General features: G+C 47.2%; 1 pseudogene; it reads left to right on the top strand.

Moving 5' to 3' along the window:
- The first annotated feature begins 16,944 nt into the window (after positions 1 to 16,944).
- Positions 16,945 to 22,862, top strand: part of LOC119316988 — a 37,842-nt pseudogene continuing 31,924 nt past the window's right edge.

Genomic DNA, 22,862 nt, shown 5'->3' with positions numbered 1-22,862 from the left:
AACTCAAGTTTTTCTTCATAAGATTGCATCAAGGCATCAACAATATGTTCGGTGAAGGCTTTATGTTGACTATAAGCATGTGGAGAATTTAGCACGGATTGCAACAAGGAAATGCAATCAATTAAAGAGCAACTTTCATAATTAAATTCCTTGAAATCCAATATAGTGGGTTTAGCAACATCTAGATTTTTATTTCTTTCAATCCCACTTTCATCAATTTCATCATAAAGATCTAAATACTCCGAATTTTTAGAACGCCTTCTAGGTAAATGAAGATCATATTCAGTTTCATCAAGATTTATATTGCAAAACAAAGATTTAATAGGTGACACATCAATAACTTTTAGATCTTCATCTTGATTTTCATAGGTATTGGAAGAACATGCTTTAATAAAGGCATCTTTGGAAGCACGCATCCTAGCGGTTCTTTCCTTGCACTCATCAATGGAAATTCTCATGGCTTTGAGAGACTCATTGATATCATGCTTTGGAGGAATAGATATAAGCTTTAAAGAATCAATCTCGAGAGAAATTCTATCAACATTTCTAGCCAAATCATCAACTTTAAGCAATTTCTCTTCAAGCAAAGCATTAAAATTCTTTTGTGAATTCATAAACTCTTTAACACTATTCTCAAATTCAGAGGGCATCTTATTATAATTTCCATAAGAGTTGTTGTAGGAATTCCCATAATTATTAGAAGGATTACTAGGGTATGGCCTAGGATTAAAATTCCCTCTATAAGCATTGTTACCAAAATTATTCCTACCAACAAAATTCACATCCATAGATTCACTATTATTCTCAATCAAAGTAGACAAAGGCATATCATTAGGATCAGAAGAAACACTCTTAGTAGCAAATAATTTCATAAGTTCATCCATCTTTCCACTCAAAACATTGATTTCTTCTAGCGTATGCACTTTTTTATTAGAAGATCTTTCAGTATGCCATTGAGAATAATTAACCATAATATTATCTAGGAGTTTAGTAGCATCTCTGAAAGTGATTTCCATAAAAGTGCCTCCCGCGGCCGAATCTAAAAGATTTCTAGAAGCAAAATTCAATCCGGCATAAAATTTTTGTATAATCATCCACAAAATCAAACCATGAGTAGGGAAATTACGTATCATTAATTTCATTCTCTCCCAAGCTTGTGCAACATGTTCATGATCAAGTTGCTTAAAGTTCATAATATCGTTTCTAAGAGAGATGATCTTAGCGGGAGGGAAATACTTAGAGATAAAAGCATCTTTGCACTTGTTCCAAGAATCAATACTATTTTTAGGCAAAGACGAAAACCAAGCTTTAGCACAATCTCTAAGCGAAAAAGGAGCTTCAATTTAACGACGTCATTATCGACATCTTTTTTCTTTTGCATATCACATAAATCAACAAAGCTATTCAGATGAGTAGCGGCATCTTCACTAGGAAGGCCGGCGAATTGATCTTTCATAACAAGATTCAATAAAGCAGTATTAATTTCACAAGATTCAGCATCGGTAAGAGGAGAAATCAGAGTGCTAAGGAAATCATTATTATTGGTATTGGTGAAGTCACACAATTTAGTATTATCTTGAGCCATCGCGACAAGCAAGCAAACTGGCACACAAGCAAACAAGAGCAAACGGGCAAAAGAGGCAAATAGAGAGGGAGGATAGAGAGAGAGGGCGAATAAAACGGCAAGGGTGAAGTGGGGGAGAGGAAAACGAGAGGCAAATGGCAAATAATGTAATGCGAGAGATAGGGATTGTGATGGGTACTTGGTATGTTGACCTTTTGCGTAGACTCCCCGGCAACGGCGCCAGAAATCCTTCTTGCTACGTCTGGAGCTTGTGTTGGTTTTCCCCGAAGAGGAAGGGATGATGCAGCAGAGTAGCGTAAGTATTTCCCTCGGTTTTTGAGAACCAATGTATCAATCCAGTAGGAGGCCACGCTCAAGTCCCTCGTACCTGCACAAAATGGTAGCTACTCGCAACCAACGCGATTAGGGGTTGTCAATCCCTTCACGGTCACTTACGAGAGTGAAATCTGATAGATATAATATTTTTGGTATTTTTGGTATAAAGATGCAAATTAAAAAGTAAAGGCAAAGTAAAAAAGCAAAGCAAGATTAAAGTGATGAAGATTGATATGATGAGAATAGACCCAGGGGCCATAGGTTTCACTAGTGGCTTCTCTCAAGAGCATAAGTATTCTACGGTGGGTGAACAAATTACTGTTGAGCAATTGACAGAATTGAGCATAGTTATGAGAGTATCTAGGCATGATCATGTATATAGGCATCACATCCGTGACAAGTAGACCGAAACGATTCTGCATCTACTACTATTACTCCACTCATCGACCGCTATCCAGCATGCATCTAGAGTATTAAGTTAAAAACAGAGTAACGCCTTAAGCAAAATGACATGATGTAGAGAGATAAATTCATGCAATATGAAATAAACCCCATCTTGTTATCCTCGATGGCAACGATGCAATACGTGCCTTGTTGCCCCTTCTGTCACTGGGAAAGGACACCGCAAGATCGAACCCAAAGCTAAGCACTTCTCCCATGGAAAGAACTACCAATCTAGTTGGCCAAACCAAACGGATAATTCGAAGAGACTTGCAAAGATAACCAACCATACATAAAAGAATTCAGAGAAGATTCAAATATTATTCATAGATAGACTTGATCATAAACCCACAATTCATCTATCTCAACAAACACACCGCAAAAAGAAGATTACATCGAATAGATCTCCACAAGAGAGGGGAGAACTTTGTATTGAGATCCAAAAAGAGAGAAGAAGCCATCTAGCTACTAACTATGGACCCAAAGATCTGAGGTAAACTACTCACACTTCATCGGAGAGGCTATGATGATGTAGAAGCCCTCCATGATGACGGCCCTCTTCTAGCGGAGCTCCGGAACAGGCCCCAAGATGGGATCTCGTGGATACAGAAAGTTGCGGCGGTGGAATTAGGTTTTTGGCTCCGTATCTGGTCGTTTGGGGGTACGTATGTATATATAGGAGGAAGAAGTACGTTGGTGGAGCATCGAGGGGCCCACGAGGCAGGGGGCGCGCCCTAGGGGGTGCGCCTCCCACCCTCGTGACCGCCTCTCTGATGCTTGGCATAGGGTCCAGGTCTCCTGGATCACGTTAGGTGAGAAAATCATGTTCCCGAAGGTTTCATTCCGTTTGGACTTCGTTTGATATTCTGTTTCTTCGAAACACTAAAATAGGCAAAAAAAACAGCAATTTTGGGCTGGGCCTCCGGTTAATATGTTAGTCCCAAAAATAATATAAAAGTGGAAAATAAAGCCCAATATAGTCCAAAACAGTGGATAATATAGCATGGAGCAATCAAAAATTATAGATACGTTGGAGACGTATCAATGACTTGTAGATTTTTGCAATAAGTATGTGAGTTCTTTATGACTAATGTTGAGTCCATGGATTATACGCACTCTTACCCTTCCATCCTTGCTAGCCTCTTCGGTACCGTGCATTGCCCTTTCTCACATTGAGAGTTGGTGCAAACTTCGCCGGTGCATCCAAACCCCGTGATATGATATGCTCTTTCACACATAAACCTCCTTATATCTTCCTCAAAACAGCCACCATACCTACCTATTATGGCATTTCCATAGCCATTCCGAGATATATTGCCATGCAACTTTCCATCATTCCGTTCATCATGACACATTCATCATTGTGATATTGCTTAGCATGGTCATGTAGTTGACATAGTATTTGTGGCAAAGCCAGCGTTCATAATTATTTCATACATGTCACTCTTGGTCCATTGCATATCCCGGTACACCGCCGGAGGCATTCATATAGAGTCATCTTTTGTTCTAGTATCGAGTTCTAATCATTGAGTTGTAAATAAATAGAAGTGTGATGATCATCATTTTCTAGAACATTGTCCCAAGTGAGGAAATAAAAAAAGGCCATAAAAAAGAGAAGGCCCAAAAAAAGAGAAAGGCATAAAAAAGAGAAAAGTCCCAAAAGAAAAAATGAGAGAAAAAGAGAGAAGGGACAATGTTACTATCCTTTGCCACACTTGTGCTTCAAAGTAGCACCATGATCTTCATAGTAGAGAGTCTCTCATGTTATCACTTTCATATACTAGTGGGACTTTTTCATTATAGAACTTGGCTTGTATATTCCAACAATGGGCCTCCTCAAGTGCCATAGGTCTTCATGAGCAAGCAAGTTGGATGCACACCCACTAGTTTCTTTTGTTGAGCTCTCATACATTTATAGCTCTAGTGCATCCGTTGCATGGCAATCCCTACTCCTTGCATTAACATCAATCGGTGGGCATCTCCATAGCCCATTGATTAGCCTCGTTGATGTGAGACTTCCTCCTTTTTTGTCCTCCCCACATAACCCCCCTCATTATATTCTATTCCACCTATAGTGATATGTCCATGGCTCACGCTCATATATTGCGTGAAAGTTTATAGGTTTGAGATTACTAAAGTATGAAACAATTGCTTGGCTTGTCATCGGGGTTGTGCATGATGATAGCATTATTGTGTGACTAAAATGAAACATGACTAAACCATATGATTTTGTAGGGATGAACTTTCTTTGGCCATGTTATTTTGAGAAGACATAATTGCTTAGTTAGTATGCATGAAGTATTATCATTTTTATGCCAATATGAACTTTTGTCTTGAATCTTTCGGATCTGAATATTCATACCACAATAAAGAAGAATTACATTAAAATTATGCCAAGTAGCACTCCGCATCAAAAATTCTGTTTTTATCATTTACCTACTCGAGGACGAGCAGGAATTAAGCTTGGGGACTTATTTGCAGTCACTATTTTGTGCAAATAACGTGTTGTCATCAATCCACCAAAAGGGGGAGATTGTAAGGGCATTTTTATCCCTCAAGTAGTTTTGGTGATTGACGATGGGTCTACAAAGTAGCCCCTGGTATCTATGCGGCTATCCCAATGCGGATGCGTTGCATATGTGATCGGCAAACAGTCCTTCGTGTAATACAGAAAAAATCACGAAAGATTTTAATAAGTCGCCGAGTGGTTGACCAGCTCTCGCCGTATCATGACAGTCAGTTTTCGGCTTTCTCTACGAAGGCGCTTAACCAGAAAAACCAGAAACACAATCGCAGTAGTTCTCACTTTACTACCCAACTATTGACAAAAGACAGGAACATAAGGTATCAAACACAGGAGCTGGGCAACCCAACTATTGACCAAAGACATAATTCAGAGCCAATGCATATAGTGCCGAGCTTGGGACACCGAATTGTGCTATAAAGTTGTTCGGACTTTTGTTTGGCAACACATGTGCTGCCATATAGAGCCCCTGGCAATTTGTGCCGCAGTGTGTGCGTGAGGCAACTGAAGAGACGGAATAAAGTCTATAAGTAAAGACGATACTGAATAAGGATTTGGTTCACTGGAATCTCATTGATACATCAAAACGTAATCTTATAGAGGGTCATAATCACCAAGGACATTTTACATGCCGGGGGTCTTAGTCTAAGGGGAAAAGCTTTATACAGGTTCTTGAGTGAAGGTTGTGGTCTACAAAATCCTTTGCACCTTCCTGCCGCACGTCTGCACCGCTTTCGCCTGAGTAAGAAAGATTCCTTGAGAGGAATGGTCTTCGACTATTTGTACGGAACCGGGCTCGGAGAGAGTCCTTGTGAGTCAGTAGGATGAGTAGGTTTTGATCCACCTGTGGTAAAAGAGAAAAAATAATTGAAGAAAAGGGGAAGGCCGTATAGGTTTGAACCGTACTATAGGCTTGTTCGTATTGTGCCTCCGCTGATGCCCAAGGTACTTTGAGTGCATAATTATGCATGTGCGGTATGGATTTCGCGGATATGCATGGCGATCAACGGAGGCGAAACTGCTAATCCAGCTCTGGAATTGCCGAGCTTTAGCATGCGGAATTGGCTGGCCTTGTGTAATAGAGACTGGCGGCTTAATAGCCGATGAGGTGTGCGGATTGAGAGGGCCGCTTTCTACTTCGGCCATGATAGCCGCGGTATGCTCCTCGGTACGGAGGGAGCGTTCCATGTTTTCCGTTGATTGTAATGACGCCACGTGGACCGAGCATCTTGAGCTTTAGGTAAGCGTAGTGTGGGACCGTGTTGAAGCAAGCAAACGCAGTTCGTCCGAGCAGTGCGTGGTATCCACTTCGTAAAGGGATGATATCAAAGATCAAGTCTTCACTTCGGAAGTTGTCCAGCAAACCGAAAACAACCTACAATGTGATTGAGCCCATGCAACGGGCCTCTACACCAGGTATTACTCCTTTAAAGGTAGTTTTAGTGGGCTTGATTCTTGATGGATCAATGCCCATTTTGCGGATAGTGTCTTGATAAAGTATTGAGACTGCTGCCGCCGTCCATGAGGACTCGCGTGAGATGGAATCCATCGATGATTGGATCAACGACCAGAGCTGCTGAACCTCCATGACGGATACTGGTTGGGTGGTCCTTTCAATCGAAGGTGATCGGGCAAGACGACCATAATGGGTTGAATTTTTGGGCGACCGGCTCTATGGCGTATATGTCCCGTAATGCGTGCTTGCGCTCCCTCTTAGGGATATGTGTGATATATATCATATTCACTGTTTTTACCTCGGGGGAAATTGCTTATGTTCCCCTGTGTTTGGTTGACGAGGCTCTTAGTCATCGTCGTCGCTGGGCGACCCTTTTCCCTTGTGTTCGGCGTTGAGTTTGCCAGCCTATTTAAAGACCCAACAATTTATGTTGGTATGATTGGTGGGTTTATCGGGGGTGCCATGAATCTGGCAAGGCCGATCAAGTATTCTGTCTAAACTGGATGGGCCATCTCTATTTACCTTGAATGGCTTCTTCCGTTGACCGGGTTTGGAGCCGCTGAATCCGGCATTGACTGTCGTGTCTTGGGTTCCTTCGTTATTCTTTCGACGCTTGTGCTTGTTGCGTCGTGGCTTGCCATTGCCGTCCCTGGATTCGGAGGTGCCAGGGTCGCTGGTGCTATTGCATCTACGAGCAAGCCAGCTATCCTCTCCCGCGCAGAAGCGGGTCATAAGTGCGGTAAGGGCTGCCATGGACTTCGACTTTTCTTGGCCGAGGTGTCGGGCGAGCCACTCATTTCGAACGCTATGTTTGAAGGCCGCGAGGGCTTCGGCGTCCAGACAATCCACAATCTAGTTCTTTTTAATTAAGAACCTGGTCCAGAGCTGTCGGGCTGATTCTCCGGGTTGCTGGATTATGTGACTATGATCATCGGCGTCTGGGGGCCGAACATAGGTACCTTGGAAGTTGTCTCTGAATGCGTCCTCCAGGTCTTCCCAGCTACCAATAGAGTTTTCTGGTAGGCTGTTCAGCCAGTGCCGTGCTGGCCCCTTGAGTTTTAGGGGGAGGTACTTGATGGCATGTAGATCATCACCGCGTGCCATGTGAATGTGGAGAAGAAAATCTTCAATCCATACTGCAGGATCTGTTGTGACATCGTATGATTCGATGTTCACGGGTTTAAACCCTTCTGGGAACTGGTGCGCCATTACCTCATCGGTGAAGCATAGGGGGTGTGCGGCGCCTCTGTATCGGGCAACGTCACGGCGCAGTTCGGATGAAGTCCGTATGAAGTTTTTGGCCCTGGTGAGGTTGTGTTTGTCGTGCCAGGCCTGATGGGCATCTTCTCGTGCTTGGGCACGCCCCCTTGATCCGTAGATTGACCTGGCTTGACCGGCTCTATTGTCCAGGTCCTGACGTAGGTCATAAGTGTATCCCTGAGCTATTGTTTCTCTGCTTTTACGGCGAGGTGGTGCATGCTGGTGTCCGGCTTGAGTTGTCGTTCTGTACCGGCCATGTGGTGGTCGGTCAGGTCTGTCAGACGCGTTACGCGCGGGTGGCTCGCCTCATCGTCGAATTGGGATGGCAGCTTACGTTTTGGGTAACTCTTTGTTGGGTGTTCGAGGCCATATTCTTCGGCTGCTAGGACATTAGTCCATCTGTCGTTGAGCAGATCTTGGTCAGCTTGAAGCTGCTGTTGATTTTTATTTAGACTTCTTGCAGTGGCTATTAGCCGGTGCTTAAAGCGCTCTTGTTCGAGGGGTTCCTCTGGCATGATAAAATCTTCGTCGTCGAGGCTCACATCGTCCTTGGAGAGTGGTAGATAGTTCCTATCCTCCAAGTCTTTGTTCCCTGCTTGCTCCTCCGGGTCAACTTACCCGTCCTCCCGATCATCCTATTCGGATGTTGGTTCGATGGGGTCTTCTTGGTCTTCGGCGTTCTCCGGAGTGTCATTGTCTCCGGTGCCGGTATTGCTGTCTTTTCCACTACGCGTTTTAGAGCGGCGCCGCTGAGGTCGACGCTTTGGTGGCATCTCAGGAGGTTCGTCCTCGACTGGATCCTTCTCATCATCGTCGTCGCCTTCTTTAGGTGTGTCCACCATGTGCACGTCGTATGAGTAAGTGGCCGTCCAGCGTCCGGTGAACGGCGGGTTTTGGGCCTGCTCTTCTCCGGCATTGTCGTCCATACCGTCGATGTCTTCGAAGGCGTAGTCGAGCATGTCGGTTAGATCGTCGACAGTGGCTATGAAGTGGGTGGTGGGTGGGAAGTAAAATTCCCTATTTTCAACCCCTAGTCTGGGCTGGGCGTAATCCAGAAGCGGTTCCTCTGTGATGGCGAGGTATCGCATTAAGTCCAAAGCCTCATTTAAGAGCGAGGTTTGGACGGGGATAGAAGTTCCCGGGCCGAGCTTGCATGATGCGGACTTCGAGGGTTCGGAGCCAGTGTCCGGAGAAGAGTCCAACCTTGAGATGACCGTCGGTGACACTATTTTATCCGGTTCTCCAGTGTTAAGCTCTATGGCCGTAGAGAGTCCGGAGGGCTCTAGACTCCCGTCTCCGAACCTGGTGACGCGCTCCGGGTATAAGGCCAGAGCGGTGGTTGGGGTCACAAACCCTTGGAAGATCAAGTCTCCTCGGATATCGGCGACATAGTTTGATCTGCTCTAGGTGGCCAACCGAGTTGGCACGCAGTGCGAAGCCGCCGAATACAAAGATCCGGCCGGGGAGAAAAATCTCCTTCACGGCAGCATTGTCGTAGATGATCGATGGAGCCATCGAGCCTTTCGACGATGACACAGTGGAACTCTCAATGAAAGCACCAATGTCGGTGTCAAAACCAGCGGATCTCGGGTAGGGGGTCCCGAACTGTGTGTCTAAGGATTGAAGGTAATAGGAGGCAGGGACACGATGTTTACCCAGGTTCGAGCCCTCTTAATGGAGGTAATACCCTACTTCCTGCTTGATTGACTTTGATGAGTATAGGGGTTACAAGAGTTAATCTACCTTGAGATCGTAATGGCTAAACCCTAGATGTCTATCATGTATGATTATGATCTTCTCTATGGACTAAACCCTCCGGTTTATATAGACACTAGAGGGGGCTAGGGTTGTACAAAGTCGGTTTACAGAGAAAGGAAACTTCATATCCAAATGCCAAGCTTGCAATCCACGCAAAGGAGAGTACCATCCTGACACGTGGAAAAGCCTTCTATCTTGTATCTTCGCGGCCCATTAGTCCGGCCCGTGTCACATAGCTCGGACACCCGAGGACCCCCTAATCCAGGACTCCCTCAGGAGGCACCGCACACGGCTAAGAGATTGTCTGTTGTGCCTTTGGGGTCCCCCCGCCTCCGTATATAAAGGAGCGAGGAGGAGATGGTCGGCCTAAGGGGGCGCGCCATAAGGGGTGAGTCCTACTTGGACTCCTAGTCTAAGTTGGATTCGGACCCCCTCCTTCCTTCCAACGGAGAGGGAAAGGGGAAGGGAGAGAGAGGGAGAAGGAAAGAGGGGGGCCGACCCCCTCCCCTAGTCCAATTCGGTTTGGGCAAGGGGGTGCCCCTCTCACGTGGCCCTTCTCCTCTCCTCCAATAAGGCCCAATAGGCCGAATACTTCTCCCAGGAGGTTCCCGTAACCTCTCGGTACTGCGGAAAAATGCCCGAACCACTCAGAACCATTCCGATGTCCGAATGCAACCTTCCAATATATGAATCTTTACCTCTCGACCATTTCGAGACTCCTCGTCATGTCTGTGATCTCATCCGGGACTCTGAAAAAACTTCGGTCATGAAAATTAAGCGTGCGGACCCTACGAGTTCAAGAACTATGTAGACATGACCGAGACACATCTCTGGTCAATAACCAATAGCGGAACCTAGATCCTCATATTGGCTCCTACATATTCTACAAAGATCTTTATCGGTCAAACCGCATAACAACATACGTTGTTCCCTTTGTCATCGGTATGTTACTTGCCCGAGATTCGATCGTCGGTATCCTCATACCTAGTTCAATCTCGTTACCGGCAAGTCTCTTTACTCGTTCTGTAATGCATCATCCCGTAACTAACTCATTAGTCACATTGCTTACAAGGCTCATAGTGATGTGCATTACCGAGAGGGCCTAGAGATACCTCTCCGATTTACGAAGTGACAAATCCTAATCTTGATCTATGCCAACTCAACAAACACCATCGGAGACACCTGTAGACCATATTTATAATCACCCAGTTACGTTGTGACGTTTGATAGCACACAAGGTGTTCCTCCGGTATTTGGGAGTTGCATAATCTCATAGTCATAGGAACATGTATAAGTCGTGAAGAAAGCAATAGCAATAAAACTAAACGATCATTATGCTAAGCTAACGGATGGGTCTTGTCCATCACATCATTCTCTAATGATGTGATCCGGTTCATCAAATGACAACACATGTCTATGGTCAGGAAACTTAACCATCTTTGATTAATGAGCTAGTCAAGTAGAGGCATACTAGGGACACTCTGTTTGTCTATGTATTCACACATGTACTAAGTTTCCGGTTAATACAATTCTAGCATGAATAATAAACATTTATCATGATATAAGAAAATATAAATAACAACTTTATTATTGCCTCTAGGGTATATTTCCTTCAGTTTGACCCAGGTGGGCTGTGTTGCTTGTGCAAGATGGCACTCCGGACTCGCAAGCTGAGCCTCCGAGCTGTCCATTTCTGGGTGGTGTACCGCTAGGGCTTCTCGGGGGCTCTATGTGCCACTGTTGGGACCCGGCTGGGCAGTACATGGCGGGTGGAACACGGGTGCACGCCAGGGGCCACCATCATTGCATGGTATCGGCCGCGCCCGCGAGCGGCCTGCCGCGCGTTGCCCTGCGCGCAAAGGCATGCCCGACCCCACTTGTCAGCATCCTCGCCCCGTGTCGGGCTGATCCGGTCGAGATAGGTGGGGCGTGCGTTGCGTCCGCAACACCTGCTCGCACTAGGGGCTTGTTTCAGGTTGTTCCATTGGCCCCACCTGGGTAATCAGTGCTGAGTCCACCTAGGTGTGCAGAAGGTCGTTTAGTTGGCTGGGCGGAGGGCCACTTAGCCGGCTGTGCGGAGGGTGTGCCGAGTTGCATTTTTCCTTGGACATTTCAGTCTTTTCCCATTGTAATTTTCGTGGGCATTTTGGTATTCTCCTTAAGGCGGTTCCGTTATCTTATAAATTCGTTGTTTTATGCCGCACGTAGGCATTCTCTGGGGTGATGACGTACAACCGCAAGGCCATTGGTGTGTGGAAGAGGTCATCACTATGGATGTCGGTGAGGCCGGTCTACGTTGGGCACACGTACGGACCGACGGACAAAACCAGATTTGGGACCTAATAAACAAACAAAGAGTGGATAACATTTGTGTCCGTTTGGATCTGCTCATTGAAGTTTTTTTCTTTTTGAATGGAACACTCGTATTTTGTTAAGACTTGGTTAAATCACCGGCCACCAAACGATTTACATGTCAGGAACCAACCTCTGGTTGAGATGGTTAAGTGGACAATGGTATCTCCAACCCACCAGGGTTCAAATCCTGGTGCTCGCATTTATCTTGGATTTATTTCAGGAATTCCGGCAATACGCTTTCAGTGGGAGGAGGCGTTCTCGTCGACTACGAGGCGCCTACGATTCGCCTACGGTGACTTCGTAAAATCTCAAGATGATATGTCGGCTCAGTCTCTCGAAGGTGCTCATAGGGGTAGGGTGTGCGTGTGTGCGTTCATGTTAGGTAGGTTACAGTTGGACTTGTAGTTGTATTGTGTTTACATAGGATGTGGAGTCATGTCCTTGTAGGACACTTGTATCCTAGGCCTCTCATATATAGAGGGGGTAGACACACGATGTAACCTATGCCAACATAATAGCACCGGAACGCAGGGGAAGCCGGCGGCATGTGCCGGTGTCCAGGGCGACCAGGTGCGGTATTGTAGCGGTGTCATGGGGAGAAGTGCCCATAGTCAAGCCCCGGGGATGTAGCCATATTGGTGAACCTCGTTAACAAATCTCGGTGTCGTGCTCGTGTGACTGCTTGGTTCTCGGATGATCAACGGTATGCCTCGAATTTATTCTAACAAGTGGTATCAGAGCTAGGTTGTTCGAAGGCTGTGGATTGTTAATCTAGAGGAAGTATCAAGGTTCAGATGTAGTCGGTTTCGACGTGGTTCTCGACGAGATTGGAAAAGGCAATGGAAGCGGGAGTCGACGAGATTGGATCGAAAGAAGCAGGAGCTAGACGTGCGGCGATCGGTTGGTGGACCGGGCGAGCGTGTAGGCTGTGTGTTGTGCTCGAGGTTTGATCGTAGCGACGACGTAACACAACGCGGGGCAGCAGCAAGACTCTCAGTGGCAGCGGCGCGTGTCACGAGGCCAAGGCCCAGGTGTGGAAGGACCAGGGGCGGCAGCTAGCGCGATGCTCGGCTGGACGTGAGGCTGCGGAAGCTGCGTACTGTACGCGAGATTTGTTTGGAAAAAAACGGACACGTGCGTTCAGGCAAGAGGCAACATCAGCGGATCAAATCGGCGTAAGAGAAAATCCATTGTGGTGATACGCATCTAGCGGAATTAGCAAGGGAGTTGGCAAGCAAAAACTAGCATCGTGGTTTGAGCCAAAGCAAGAGCCGTCACGTGAAGACCAGCTAGTTGATCGCTAGTAGTCGCTAGTAGTACACGGAGGTTCTGTTCGTGCACTTGGGTATCAGGGAAGACTGCTTGGTTATTTTTCACGGAGTCAGCCATACAAAGAACTATAACGCCATCGGGTACCAGGTTTGAGGTGGAGAAGTTCAACGGAACTGGAAGCTTTGGGTTATGGCAGACAAGGGTGAAGGATTTGTTTGGCACAACAGGTATGCTTGAAGGCGTTGCGGAAAGTCATGTCAGCTGTGATGGAATTATCATGTGATGGATGGAAATTCTTGGAAGACGATTTGGGAGCCTCGAGCGTGTCATGTAGCCGGACATGTTCGGCTGGGTCGGACTAGACAGTCTGACGGATCGACGCGAGTCAATTGGTACAGAAGACGGTGGTGGAATCGGCGATGACGACATAGGTGCGTGATGCTGATAGTGACCGACTTCTGGGGCGTGGAAACACGTGGCACAGGCCCGAGGGCTTGTGCGGCTTCGACAAGACTATGGCGCGGGGTTGATTCAAGATGGTGTATACACGGAGCTTGAAGTTGACGGGGCGCGTGGGTGGACTGGTCATCTACCATGAAGTCATGTTGAAGGTGGAGCTGGAGTCTAGAAGACTTCACTCTGTGCTGATTGAGGAGCTACGGCGTAAGAGCTCAGAGAGTCGAAGCCTATTCAGCGGGAAAAAGCGAGTGACACGTAGTTCGGACTGGAGCCCAGTGGTCTGATGGAAGTGTGAAACTCGTCATCGGTCTGTGATGATCGGTGGTACTCTGAATGGGGTTGAATGGTGTGGGTTCGCGACCCTTGAGACTCGACCAAGACAGCGAAGGCTCGACGCGGTCATAGCGGCGAGGCGTGCGGTATGCACGAGGCATGGAGACGGGCCAGGGCTCTGGTGGTCATACATGTGGTGAGACAACTGCGAATTTGACTCGGGATGACTACAAGCAACGGTGAAATTCCTTCAAGTTTCAGACAAGCGGTCAAGAAAGGAGCGGTGATGTTGAATTCAGCTAACTCTTATGTGTAGCATCCAATATGTGAGTTGTTCACTTTCACACAGGTCAATGATCGGTGTGCGATGGCGTTGAACTGATGCTCTGGAAGTTGAGAGCGCAAACTAGAGTAATGTGAAACTTAATTTTGCTCGAGTGTTGACTGTGGTCAAGAAAAGGAGGGACTACAAGTTGCAGGTGGAGTCATATGGAGTCTTTGGAGTAGCAGCGGTGCTCATGGGATAAGCTCAAGTCCGATGAGACATGGAAGTTTGACGCATGGACGAATTCAAGGTGGTGGAGAATATTCGTCAAGGTGGAGTTTGTTAGAGTTGTGTCAAATATTGTGTACAAGGTAGGTTACAGTTGGACTTGTAGTTGTATTGTGTTTACATAGGATATGGAGTCGTGTCCTACTAGGACACTTGTATCCTAAGCCTCTCATATATAATGGGGTAGACACACGATGTAACATATGCCAACATAATAGCACCGGAGCGCAGCGGAAGCCGGCGGCATGTGCCGGTGTCCAGGGCAACCGGGTGCGGTATTGTAGCGGCATCATGGGGAGGAGCGCCCATAGTCAAGCCCCGGAGATGTAGCCATATTGGTGAACCTCGTTAACAAATCTCGGTGTCGTGCTCGTGTGATTGCTTGGTTCTCGGATGATCAACGGTATGCCTCGGATTTATTCTAACAGTTCATAGGGGTGAGTGTATGCACGTTTATATGAGCACTTTGCGTCTATACTGTATTCAAAAAGATAGTCCATGTCTATATATATATAGAGAGAAAGAGCATGTATTTGATCTCTAAGAATAACTAGCCCATGCTTGAACTGTCATAGGCATTGGACTCCGTAGCCGTGATCAGACTTTTGCAATCAGTCGCCACAATGATCCTTCCAATGCCCCTCTGCTCGGCCAACAACAGCGCCTTCCTGACAGCAAGTGCCACAACTGTTGCTTGTCGATCCTCCGGAAGTCCAAGGATATTCTAAATAACACGCAATGGGCCTCCACTATCAGTAAGGTGAAGACATACATCCTCCATCTCCAACGCACGCCACGGATGCTTACCTCTTTGCAGTTGAAAAAAGACTAGATGATGACACACGCTTTGTCGCACCGTTTCTCGCTTGTTAGTTAATTTTTTGTGGCTATTACGGTTAAAGATGAGCATTTTTACACTGAAAAACAAAGAACCAAACTGAATTGATTTGAGCAGCATTCTGATTTACTTAGTTTATGGTGTTCGTATTGATGTTTTCATCACTAGTTGTAAACCAAATTAATTATCAAACCGTTTACACAGCAATAGACCTCTTTTTTCTCTAACTCCCCTACCTTGCACACGTGCAGGTATAGTCCTAAACCCATGTACATTGCACACCCATGCATCCCAGGTCATTCGTGCCTCTGCTCTCAGAATCACTCCCCTTACATTAGTTTTTGTCCCCAAAAGGACTCTAGTCTCGCTACTAGTAGCCTCCCGAACTTAAGGTAATGAGGTCACGTTTAGTGCCATGAGGCATATCCACAATGGCTCTTCGACAGGTGCCCATGTTGTCTTGACTCTTCAACGTTTGATCTTTTCGTCCCAGCTCTCCCTAGCGCTAGCACAATGCCAGTCTTTCACAATGAACCCATTGCCCGAAGAGCCCAACGGGGGAAGGCGGAGAAAGCGGTGACCCAATTACTCGCCGCGGAACCAACAAGCTGGCACCAGCCCCTCACAAACGCACAAAGCAGAAAACTAGTTTGCCCCCTCTACCGACAGCGAAATAGCCCGCACGCACAGGAGGTATCATTAAGCATGCAAGGCTTCGAAGGACGACCAAGACGTTCGCTTCGGTTGGCTACCAGCCCCCCTATTAGGCCTTAGCTTACCCAAAGAAGCGGAGAAAAAAATAAAGAGAAAAAAACTAATAAAAGTTGTCAAGATATTTCAAATGTTTAGAAAAAATAAAAAATATTCACAAATTTAGAAAATGATCATGAATTTAAAAATGTTTTTAGATTTGAAAAAAAACTGCTCGGGAATTCCTAAGATATTTTTAAATTTAGAAAATGCTTGTGAATTTCAGAAAATGTTACTCGCAATACAATCTTGAATTAAAAAAATATTCATGAATCGGGTAAATGTTCTCAGATTGCAAAATAAGTTCCTGAAATTCAAAAATGTCTATAAATTAAAATGTTAATGAATTTTAAAAACATTCACGGATTTAAAGATTTGTTTATCGATCAATACAGTAACGCCACGTCAATGTGTGAATAAAAATCCAACCGTAGCCTAAAATCGATCCATTTTCCGACATGTGGGGCCACAAATGCAAAAATCACCTTGCACTGGACAGCGGTCTAACATGTGCGGCCACAAATGCAAAAGTCACTTTACACTGGGCGACGGCCGGCACCGACAAGATACAGGCTGCGCACTTGTGAGAATGCCAGATGTGTGCATGTGCAAGAGTTAGATCCGAAGGCAGCGATTTAGTGTCTCGGCCTTGGTGACTTCACGTTTGGACTTAAAACGAAATACAAATTGATAAATCTTGCACAAGCGACACACAAAACACACTTCTGTATCCCGATTGAACCCCTAAAAATTCAGTTTAAACCAACGCTTACTCCGATTAACCAGTGGGGTCAACCATGAGGCCAAAGCCTGGGTCGCTCACAGCTCCCTATTTCCACGGAGCTTAGGGCAACTCCAACGCACGATCCCAAATCGTCCGTCCGCATTTGTTTGAGGGTAAATGGACACAAACCGCCGTCCAATTCGCAGATTCATTTTTGGTCCGCTTTTGACCTATTCTCGGCCCAAGTTTGGGCCGCGTTTACGGCCAAACGGACAGCGCGCGCCCTTGTCCTCCCCTAACCCGCCTGTCGGGGACACACTCATCCCACTTTTCCTCCATTTCATCCTAACCTTCCCTCACGCCCCCTCCTCTCCCTCCTCCATGGGCGGCGACCTGACGAACCCCGGCGATGCGGGCGCAGCCGCGCGCCCCCGCGGCGAAGAAGAAAGGTCCCGTGAGTGGCCTTGGCATTGGTGACTTGGTATGAACCTCTTGCCTTTTCATTTTGTGTCCATTCATGTTGGCATGCTTTTAGTTTTCATACATGTTGTGCCCTTCGCTATTACATTAGCATCATCATCAATGATTGTGTAGGCATTTCAATCTTTGGAAGCATTCAGGGCCCGACACAAGAACAAGCGTTCACTCTCACACATTGTTGGGCGCTCATTAAAGATTGTGCCAAGTTCAATGACCAATATGCCGCTCGTAAGAATAAAGGAGGGAAGAAGGTCGTGGTTGATGAGGGAGACTTGCTCAAGAGGCCGAGGGGCAAGACAAGCTCGAAGGCCGATGAGAGGCGTGATGCGTCTTCCATTGCCTTGCAAGGAACTTTGGAGAACATGACGAGCCAAAAGGAAGTGAGGGACGAGAGGAGGAGAAAATGAATAGATATCTAGAGCTCCGAACAAAGAAGCTTGCCATGGAGGAGGCTGCAGAGAGGAGGAAGCTTGAGATGAAGGAGGCAACGAAGAGGAGAAAGCTTGACATCGAGGAGGCCGCTCAACACAAGAAGTTCGAGATCGAGGCCACCATGGCGGACACCAAAACTAAAGAGGTGGCACTCGCGTTCATGAGCGTGGACAAGACCAACATGTCGCCGGAGAGGAATGCTTGGTTCACGAATCAACAGAAGGAGATGTTCGCCTGCGACGGCCTGAACTAGGTGAGGCCTCGGGCCGTGGCCGGTGTCCGTTCATTTTGAAGGATAGCTGGTGTGCCGGCCGTTGGCTTTGTTGCCGGCGTAAAAAACTTGTTCATTTTGAGGGCTGGCTCCTGTGTCGGCCGTTGGCTTTGTTGCCGGCGTGAAAGATGTCCTTTTTAAAGGTTGGCTCCTGTGTCAGTCGTTGGCTTTGTTGCCGGCATGAGACTATAGGCTGTTGGTTGTATTGCCGGCCGGCGTGAACTAGTGCAAACCGCAGCAGCGGCCAACATCCTTGGTTCTCACGTTTGCATGCACGGGAACAAGATGTGGCCACACGTTGGGCACCCGGCCGATGCAAACCTAAATCTGAGCAAACACGACACTATTTTCACCCCAAACGAACGAAATTCGGACAAAACGAACATTCGTTTGGGTCGTGCGTTGGAGTTGCCCTTAGTATCTCTAGTCAAATAGGGCGTGTTTGGTTGCCCGCATTAGGCCCAGTCTGGCCCGCGCGGGAAGAAAGTGGCCCGTTTGGTTGCCTGCTTTCATTGTGCAGCCCGCAACGCGCGGAACTTAAAGCACGTCCAGGCCAGGCCCAGGGGAAACGCCCCAATCGACAGTAGCTTGCAAGCCTGGCTCGTGCGAGGCAGGGGAGGGCGACACGCTTCTCCCCTCGTGCGAGCAGGGGAGATGGCGCGAGCTCGCCCGCGTCGCCAAAAAATCGGCGGGAGGATTTCGGCTCACCTCCCGCCGAGTCCATCCCTACTTAGTGTAACGCCCCGAGACCGATGTGCCAGGTGTCCTCCAGTTATTCGCTGTCGTTGCCTTATCATTTCTTGCATGTCATGCATTTCATATTATGTCATCATGTGCATTTCATTTGCATACATGTTCGTCTCATGCATCCGAGCATTTTCCCCGTTGTCCGTTTTGCAATCCGGCGCTCCCATGTCACCCGGTGTCCCTTTCTACCTTTTTCGTGTGCGGGTGTTAAACATTTTCGGATTGGACCGAGACTTGTCATGCGGCCTTGGTTTACTACCGGTAGACTGCCTGTCAAGTTTCGTGCCATTTGGACTTCGTCTGATACTCCAACGGTTAACCGAGGGACCGTAAAGGCCTCGTGTGTGTTGCAGCCCAACACCCCTCCAAAGTGGCCCAAAACCCACCTAAACCCCCTCCATCATCTAGATCATTCGATCACGATCGCGTGGCCAAAAACCGTGCTCAATTTGGAGTCTCCTAGCTCCCTCTACCTATATATTTGTGCTCTCCTCCGAAATTTCCGCGCAGTCTAACCCTAGCGTCTTCCTCCTCGCGCCACCGGACATGTCCATCGCCGCCGGCCTCCTCGCTCCGGCCAACCAGGGGCCGACACGTCATCGCCGCCGCCCCCGCGCCCAATCCCGCAGCGCCACGCGTCGGCCGCGCGCCTCCCACCTCCCGCGGCCGGGCCCAGGGCAGGCCCGCCCGGGCCCGATCTGCTCCGCCGCCCGCTCGGTCGCGCGCCCGGGTCTAGCGCCTCGCCGCCAGCGCGAGCTCCGACCGTCGCGCGCCGCCCCGCCGCCGATCTGCTCCAGCGCTTCCCGCTGCTGCTCCGGTCGTCGTCGCCTGCGAGCGCCGCCCCGCCTCCATCGTCGTTCGCCGCGCTCCTCCACCGACTCCGGCCGGACCTGCTCCACCCGCCGGCCTCCTCGCCTCCCGACGCTCGCCGGAGTCCACCTCACCACCGGAGCCGCCGGATCCTCGCCGGAGATGGCCGCCTCGTGGGAGATCGAGTCCGGTCAGATCTGGACCGGGTGGGATCAGATCCGCCACCTCGACGAACCAAACACCGTCCCCGTCTCGGATCCCTCCGTCCCGCACCGTCCCGTCCCGGGTTGACTTTTTCGCGAGGGTATATTTCCACTAAGTCCCCGGATCTGCATATTTTTCTAGCCCTGTTCATCGTATCATAACTGTGCATCCGTGGCTCCGTTTTGGGCGTGTAGCATATCAAAGTGTTCGTCTCGACGAGTACATCATTTCATCTCATTGCATCATTTCCATTTGAGCTCATCTTGATGCCCGAAATGTTGTTGGAAGAGGGCTATGTAATGATAATTTCAGATCTGTTTCAGCAAATGCAATTTTGTCATTTTTGCCATGTTAATGTGTGCATGCTATGATCCTGAGCTCTACATGTATTTTGAAGAATGCCATGTCATCTTTACAGGGGTGTATGCCATGTATTTTTGTGATCTTTGTGGTGACTAGCACAAACATGCAAAGTAGTTTACTCAATGATGTTGATTTCAGGGACTTAGAATTTCACTAAGTCTTTGCCCTGTCATTATTTTTATGCCATATGTTCATGTTGTTTCCTAGTGATCCGTGCCTCTTTTGAGCATAATCAGTAAGGATGTTTTGTAGATAATGTTGTGCTCTATCCGTCCATGTCTTTGTTTGCAATTATGGAGCACCCTAGCTTGAGTCAATCCAGCTGTACTTTTGCTATAAAATGTTCCTGGCAGATTGTTAGCATGTTTAGCGATTTTGCCGAGCTTGTTGTTGTTGATCCGTGCATGCTATGTTGTTGTTCTTGCCATGTATAGCTTCTATGCCATGTCTATTTTCTGGCTGTGTGCTTAGTTTGTCATGCAATGCCTCGTAGTGAGTGCATCTAGCTCGTAAACATGCCTACTCGTTATCTGTTTTGCCATGCTCCAGTTTTTCACTAAGTCTGAATCTGTTTATGTTTTTGCTATGTTCACATGCTTGAATTGTATTTTCTGATCCCTTTTGGCTCATGGTCACTAAGGGACTTTTGTTATATGCTTTGAGTAGCTTCATTTCATGCCTTGCTTTGCCATGATATGTTCCTGTAGCATGTAGTTATCGTGCTCTAAACATTGCTTCCTGATGATAAATTCCTGACTTGCTGTTAATTTCACTAAGTATGTAACCTGTTATCTTTTGCACTTTTGCCATGCTTGTTTGAACCTGTTATTGAGTGAATTAGTCGTAGCTCAGTGTTCACCTTTTGTCAAGCATCATGAGTGGATCCCTGCCATGTATTTTGTTGCTATGTTTGAGTGCAGTAGCTTAATTATCTTGTTGCATTTAGAGGGTCACTTGCTGATTATCGCAGACCGGTGCCATATTTGTTTTGCTTGTCATTTCCAAACCGTGCATCCGATTCCGGTGATCTTTATATCGATTTCGACCGAAATCAACTCTTTCCAGTGGAAATCTTGGTTTTCCAAGTTGAGGCCAGGTTCAAGCATTCCTTTCCAAATCTTGTATATGCATCACATATCGCATCTCGCATAACATACCATGTTTGCATCATGTTGCTTGAGCATTGCACGTGGTTGATTGTGTCTCCCTTTGCTTGTTGTTCTTGCTTGGGTAGAGCCGAGAGATGAGTTCGTGTTCGAGGAGCCCGTTGAGTTCGTTTACGAGGATCAAGCTTTTCGTCTTCTCGGAGAACTTTGCAGGCAAGATGATCATACCCTCGAAATCACTTCTATCTTTGCTTGCTAGATGCTCGCTCTTTGGCTATGCCTATGCTACGATACCTACCACTTGCTTATCATGCCTCCCATATTGTTAAGCCAAGCCTCTAAACCACCTTGTACTAGCAAACCGTTATTTGGCTATGTTACCGCTTTGCTCAGTCCCTCTTATAGTGTTGCTAGTTGCAGGTGAAGATTGGAGTTTGTTCCATGTTGGAACATGGATATTTTGTTGGGATATCACAATATCTCTTATTTAATTATTGCATCTATATACTTGGTAAAGGATGAAAGGCTCGGCCTTATGCCTGGTGTTTTGTTTCACTCTTGCCGCCCTAGTTTCCGTCATATCGGTGTTATGTTCCCGGATTTTGCGTTCCTTACACAGTTGGGTTATAATAGGAACCCCTTGACAGTTCGCCTTGAATAAAACTCCTCTAGCAATGCCTAACATTGGTTTTACCATTCGCCACCTAGCCTCTTTTTCCCTTGGGTTCCGCGGACTCAAGGGTCATCTTTATTTAAACCCCCCTGGGCCAGTGCTCCTCTGAGTGTTGGTCCAAACTAGAGCCCTGTGCAGCGCCCCCTAGGGAAAACTCGAGGTTTGGTTTTAGTTGTACGGAGTGCTCATCTGAGTGTGCCCTGAGAACGAGATATGTGTAGCTCCTATCAAGATTTGTCGGCACATTCGGGCGGTGTTGCTGGACTTGTTTTACCATTGTCGAGGATGTCTCGTAACCGGGATGCCGAGTCTGATCGGAATGTCTTGGGAGAAGGAATATCCTTCGTTGACCGTGAGAGCTTGTGATGGGCTAAGTTGGGACACCCCTGCAGGGATTTGAACTTTCAAAAGCCGTGCCCGCGGTTATGGGCAGATGGGAATTTGTTAATGTCCGGTTGTAGATAACCTGAAGTTGATCTTAATTAAAATGCATCAACCACGTGTGTAACCGTGACGGTCTCTTTCCGACGGAGTTCGGGAAGTGAACACGATGTTGGAGTAATGCTTGACGTAGGTTGTTCTAGGATCACTTCTTGATCATAGTTGTTCGACCGTGCCTTTGCCTTCTCTTCTCGCTCTCTTTTGCGTATATGTTAGCCACCAAATATGCTAGTCGCTTGCTGCAGCTCCACCTCATACCTTTTACCCTACCTATAAGCTTAAATAGTCTTGATCGCGAGGGTGTGAGATTGCTGAGTCCCCGTGACTCACAGATACTTCCAAAACCAGCTTGCAGGTGCCGAGGATACCGTGCAGATGACGCAACCGAGCTCAAGGAGGAGCTCGATGAAGATCGTGTTCGTTATGTTGTTCCGTTTCCAGTTGATCAGTAGTGGAGCCCAGTTAGGTCGATCGGGGATTTGTGTAGCATTAGGGGTAGTCTTCTTTTATTTTGGTTCCGTAGTCGGACCTTGAGTGTATTTGGATGATGTAATGCTTTATTCATGTATTTCTGTGAAGTGGCGATTGTAAGCCAACTATGTATCCTTTTTCCCTTATTCATTTACATGGGTTGTTGTGAAGATTACCTCCCTTGCGCCATTGCTTTCAATGTGGTTATGCCTCTGAGTCGTGCTTCGACACGTGGGAGATATAGCCGCATCGAGGGGCGTTACATTTAGCCCCTCCCTCACCGCCCCAACTCCCACCACCA

The sequence above is a fragment of the Triticum dicoccoides genome, chromosome 6A (assembly GCF_002162155.2).
Source record: "Triticum dicoccoides isolate Atlit2015 ecotype Zavitan chromosome 6A, WEW_v2.0, whole genome shotgun sequence".
Classification (NCBI taxonomy): Eukaryota; Viridiplantae; Streptophyta; class Magnoliopsida; order Poales; family Poaceae; genus Triticum; species Triticum dicoccoides.
Note: the sequence above shows the minus strand (reverse complement) of the source record. Positions and strands in the feature narration are given on the sequence as shown.